Source organism: Arachis stenosperma, chromosome 4 (genome assembly GCF_014773155.1).
Source record: "Arachis stenosperma cultivar V10309 chromosome 4, arast.V10309.gnm1.PFL2, whole genome shotgun sequence".
Lineage (NCBI taxonomy): Eukaryota > Viridiplantae > Streptophyta > Magnoliopsida > Fabales > Fabaceae > Arachis > Arachis stenosperma.
Genome location: NC_080380.1, coordinates 117,918,998 through 117,924,997, shown reverse-complemented (window position 1 = coordinate 117,924,997; position 6,000 = coordinate 117,918,998).

Genomic DNA, 6,000 nt, shown 5'->3' with positions numbered 1-6,000 from the left:
AAAGGAAAATGATCCTTTCTGGTGGCTGTATTGAGTCTTCTGTAGTTAATACACATACGCCACCCTGTAACTGTTCTTGTAGGAACCAGTTCATTTTTTTCATTATGAACCACTGTCATGCCTCCTTTTTTGGGTACAACTTGGACAGGGCTCACCCAGGGGCTATCAGAAATAGGATAAATAATCCCAACCTCTAGTAATTTAGTGACCTATTTCTGCACCACCTCCTTCATGGCTGGATTCAGCCGCCTTTGTGGTTGAACCACTGGTTTGGCATTATCCTCTAGTAGGATCTTGTGCATGCATCTGGCTGGACTAATGCCCTTGAGATCACTAATGGACCACCAAAGAGCTGTCTTATGTGTTCTTAGCACCTGAATTAGTGCTTTCTCTTACTGTGGCTCTAAGGCAGAGCTTATGATTACAGAAAAAGTTTCACCTTCTCCCAAAAATGCATATTTTAGGAATGGTGGTAGTGATTTGAGCTTGGGTTTAGGAGGTTTCTCCTATTCCTGAGGAGTTTTCAGAGGTTCTTTTATTTTCTCTGGTACCTCTAGATCAGGCTGAACATCTTTAAAGATGTCCTTTAGCTCTGATTCGAGACTCTCAGCCATACTGATCTCCTTTACCAGGGAGTCAATAATATCAACTCTCATGCAGTCCTTTGATGTGTCTGGATGCTTCATTTCTTCAACAAAATTTAGCCTAAACTCATCCTCATTGACTCTCAGAGTTACTTCCCTTTTTTGGACGTCAGTGAGGGTTCGTCCAGTTGCTAGGAAAGGTCTTCTTAGAATGAGGGTTACACTCTTGTGCTCCTCTATTTCCAGCACTACAAAGTCATTGGGAAAGGCAAATGGCCCAACTGTGACATTCATATCCTCAATTACGCCTGATGGGTATTTAATGGAGCCATCAGCAAGTTGAAGACAAATCTGGGTTGGTTTGACCTCTTCAGTCAACCCAATCTTTCTGATAGTGGATGCAGGGATTAGGTTGATACTTGTCCCAAGATCACATAGAGCTGTCTTGGTACAGGTACCCTCTAATGTGCATGGTATCATAAAGCTTCCAGGATCCTTAAGCTTCTCTGGTAAGCTCTTTAAAATGATTGCACTGCATTCTTCAATGAGAAAAACTTTTTCAGTTTCTCTCCAATCCTTCTTATGACTTAAGATCTCTTTCATAAACTTAGCATAAGAGGGTATTTGCTCAAGTGCCTCTGCAAATGGAATCTTGATTTCAAGAGTCCTGAGATAGTCTGCAAAGCGGGCAAATTATTTATCCTGTTCTGCTTGGCGGAGTTTCTGAGGATAAGGTATTTTAGCTTTGTATTCTTCAACCTTGGTTGTTGCAGGTTTATTTCCTACAGAGGTAGGTTGAGAAGCCTTCTTGAGGGAGTTATTATTAGCACTTGCAAGTGTCTGACCCCTCATAGGCATTTGAACGCCAGGATTGGGGGCTGGATTGGTGTTTAATGCCAGATTCCCTCCCTTTTCTGGCATTTGAATGCCAGAACTGAACATGAGTTGGGTGTTTAACACCAATTTTTCTCCCTTTTCTGGCGTTTGAATGCCAGAACTAGGCATCCACTGGGCGTTTAACGCCAGTTTTTCACCCTTTTCTGGTGTTTGAACGTCAGAATCATTCCTCTCTAGGCTCTTACTGTCCTCAGAGGGATTTTGGGTAGCAGTCTGCTCATCCTCTATTATTTGTTCTTTTCTTGGCTTTCTGCTACTTTGAGTTGAGGTATTCAATATTTTTCCACTCCTTAATTAAACTGCTTGGCACTCTTCTGTTATTTATTTTGATAACTGCTGTCTTGTCTGGTCAAGTTGTGCTTCCATGTTCTTGTTAGCATCCTTAGTGTCTTGCAACATCTCTTTAAATTCTGCCAACTGTTTTGTCAGATAACATAATTGCTTATTGATTTCAGTAACTTGTTCTAGAGGACTAAGTTCAGTGGATACTGCCTTAACCTCTTCTTTTATGGAAGCCTCACTACTTAAGTACAGATGTTGATTTCTAGAAACTGTATCAATGAGCTCTTGAGCCTCTTCAATTGTTTTTCTCATGTGTATAGATCCACCAGCTGAGTGGTCTAGAGATATCTGAGCCTTTGTTGTAAGCCCGTAGTAAAAGATGTCTAACTGCACACATTCTGAAAATATTTCAAAGGGACATTTCCTTAGCATCTCTTTGTACCTCTCCCAGGCATTGTAAAGGGATTCATTATCCTCTTGTTTAAAGCCTTGGATGTCTAGCCTTAGTTGTGTCATCCTCTTAGGAGGGAAATATTGATTCAAAAATTTGTCTGACAATTGTTTCCATGTTCTTATGCTAGCTTTAGGTTGGTTATTTAACCACCTCTTAGCTTGGTCTTTTACAGCAAATGGAAACAGTAATAATCTGTAGACATCTTGATCTACTTCCTTATCATGTACTGTGTCAGCAATTTGTAAGAACTGTACTAGAAACTCGGTAGGTTCTTCCTGTGGAAGACCGGAATACTGGCAATTTTGCTGCACCATGATAATGAGCTGAGGATTCAACTCAAAATTACTGACTCCAATGGAGGGTATACAGATACTACTCCCATATGAAGCAGTAGTGGGGTTAGCATATGACTCCAGAGTCCTTCTGGACTGTTCATTTCCACTGAGGTCCATGATGAAGAAAGGGAGATGATATGGATTGGAGATAAATATATATATATATATATATATATATATATATATAATTTTTTATATACCGAGATTAAAATAAAGTAAAACAGAATAAAAGAAAAATAAAATAAAAATTCAAAAATTAGAAAAATAATTAAAAGAAAATTCAAAACTAAAATAATTAATTAATTAATTAAAAAGATTTGAAAATTTGGGATAAGGATTTTCGAAAAATGAAGAGAGAGAAAGTGGTTAGGAAGTTTTGAAAAAGGTATGTCTTAAAAGATACTTGTAAGAAAAATAATTAAAAGAAAAGATTTGAAAAAGATATGATTTTTGAAAACTTGACTGCTAAGATATGATAAGATAAAATTTTGAAATTGAAATCTGAAATTTTTATCAACAATTTTGAAATTTTTGCTTAAAAATAGTTAGAGAAGATATTTTTTTATTTTTGAATTTTATGATGGAAGAGAAAAACACACAAAAGATACAAGACTTAAAATTTTTAGATCTGGCACCCTTGTTTTTCGAAAATTTTTTGAGGGAAACACCAAGGGACACCAAACTTAAAAATTTTAAGATTAAAACACAAGGAAGACTCAAGAACACTTTGAAGACTTACAAGAACAACAAGAACAAAATTCAAAGATTCAAGAACATAAAAAGAACACCAAACTTAAAATTTTGACACAAGATTTAATCAAAGAAAAATTATTTTTGAAAAGAAGATACCAAAAACATAAGCCAACGCTTTAACCAATTGAGCTATGAAAGAAAAAGTATTTTCTTGAAGAATCCTTTATTTTAAATTTTTTGAAAATCACAAGAAAAAAAAAAAGAAAAGACACAGAACAAGAAAAACTAAAGATCAAACAAGAAAAATAATTAAGAACAAGTAATGAAAAATATGAAGAAAAATAAGAACATGCAATTCAAAAATTATGAAGAAAAATAAAAACATACAATTGACACCAAACTTAAAATATGAAACTAAACTCAAATAAAAGACTCAAAGAAAAATTAAAAATTAATAAGGAAAAATAAATTTTTTTAAAAAAAGAAAATAAAGGACTCAGATTTGATGACTCTATAGCAACAATACTAAATTTTTCCTAATATAAGCAACAAGATGAACCGTCAATTGTCCAAACTCGAACAATCCCCGGCAACGGCGCCAAAAACTTGGTGCACGAAAATTACACTCACACTTTGTAATTCCGCACAACTAACTAGCAAGTGCACTGGGTCGTCCAAGTAATGCCTTATGTGAGTAAGGGTCGATCCCACGGAGATTGCCGGCTTGAAGCAAGCTATGGTTATCTTATTATTCTTAGTCAGGATACCAATAGTGGTTCTTAGTTTTAATTGCGAAAAGTAAAAGAGCATGAAAAAAATACTTGTTATGCAGTAATGGAGAATAGGTTGGAGTTTTGGAGATGCTCTGTCGTCTGAATTTCTGCTTTCCTACTGTCTTCTTCTTCATGCACGCAGGTCTCCTCCCATGGCAAACTGTATGTTGGTGCATCACCGTTGTCAATGGCTACTAGCCATCCTCTCAGTGAAAAGGGTCCATGTACATGGCTAATCATCTGTTGGTTCTCACTTGTGTTGGAATAAGATCCAGTGATCCTTTTGCGTCTGTCACTACGCCCAACGTTCGTGAGTTTGAAGCTCGTCACAGACAACCCCTCCCAGATCCTACTCGGAATACCACAGACAAGGTTTAGACTTTCCAGATCTTAGGAATGCTGCCAATTGGTTCTAGCTTATATCACGAAGACTCTGAACTCACGGATTAAACGCTCTGTTGTCAGGAGAGGCAGTCAAACTCGTGAACCAGAAACCCAAGAGATAAACATTCAATCTAAGGTAGAACAGAAGTGGTTGTCAGGCACGCATTCATAGGTTGAGAATGGTGATGAGTGTCATGGATCATCACATTCATCATGTTGAAATGCGAATGGATACCTTAGAATAGAAACAAGCGTGATTGAATAGAAAACAGAAATGATTGCATTAATTCATCGAGACACAGCAGAGCTCCTCACCCCCAACCATGGGGTTTAAAGACTCATGCCGTCAAAGATATAAATTCAGATATAAAATGTCATGAGGTACGAAAAAAATCTCTAAAAGTAGTCTTTATACTCAACTAGTAACCTAGGTTTACAGAAAATGAGTAAACTATGATAGATAGTGCAGAAATCCACTTTTGGGGCCCACTTGGTGTGTGTTTGGACTGAGCATTGAAGTTTCCATGTGTAGAGACTTATCCTGGAGTTAAACACCAAGTTGCAGCCTGTTTCTGGTATTTAACTCAAGCTTGTAACCTATTTCTGGAGTTTAACTCTAGTTTGTAACCTGTTTCTGGCGTTTAACGCCAGAATAGGGCAGAAAGTTGGCGTTAAACGCCAGTTTACGTTGTCAAAACTCGGGCAAAATATGGACTATTATATATTGCTGGAAAGCCCTGGATGTCTACTTTCCAACGCAATTGAGAGCGCACCAATTGGACTTCTGTAGCTCCAAAAAATTCATTTCGAGTGCAGGGAGGTCAGAATCCAACAGCATCTGCAGTCCTTTAACAACCTCTGAATCAGATTTTTGCTCAGGTCCCTCAATTTCAGCCAGAAAATACCTGAAATCACAGAAAAATGCACAAACTCATAGTAAAATCCAAAAATGTGAATTTTGCACAAAAACTAATAAAAAATAATAAAAAGTGAATAAAACATACTAAAAACTACCTAAAAATAATGCCAAAAAGCGTATAATTATCCGCTCATCAATTGCATGTAAAAAATTTTGCATATTCATTTGGAAATACCAGTTAGTACATAGTAACAATATTTTTATTAGAAAATAAAAAATGTCGTGAAAATTATGTTTATAACTATTATTTTAGTGTTTTTATTTATGACAAAAGTGAAGGTCAAAATGCACTATATCAAGAATTATGCATATATTTTTGGAAGAATTATAATTAGAGAAAATTCAGTATCTCAATTGAAGGAAGTTTTAAAAGAATCCTTAGTATCAAAATTAAAAATTAGCGTTTTAAAAAAATTGTGAAGAATTTGCAGTAACCTGTAATTTTATCGCATATTAAGTTTTTTTTAGAAAAGAAATTGTAGCAACTAATTAAAATATTTTTTATAATATGTTTTGGGAACAATAAGTTTGACCACAATCCAATCAATCATGTGTCAAATAATTTGTTATTGTTATTATATTAAAATGTTAATATAATAAGGTCCATGATTAAATTTAGGGATATATCATTGTGATAGTGATCATAATATTGAGAGATAAATCTTTTATATTTTAATCT